Consider the following 216-nt stretch of genomic DNA (forward strand, 5'->3'; position numbering starts at 1 on the left):
TCTGAGTTCACTGGCGCATAACATATTGTCACAACGTGCAATATCGAAGCTTTTCGTAGAACGACTAAGTTTTGTTGGTAAAATATCATGCAGATTTTTTGTACAACATTGGGAACCAAATGTTTAGCGTTCAAGCCGTTTTCATCCACAATATCTTTTGCGGAATGCATGTATGTTCACCGTTAAAAATACTGTAGTTACCAAAATTTCTTACTA

Source organism: Penaeus monodon, chromosome 28 (genome assembly GCF_015228065.2).
Source record: "Penaeus monodon isolate SGIC_2016 chromosome 28, NSTDA_Pmon_1, whole genome shotgun sequence".
Classification (NCBI taxonomy): domain Eukaryota; kingdom Metazoa; phylum Arthropoda; class Malacostraca; order Decapoda; family Penaeidae; genus Penaeus; species Penaeus monodon.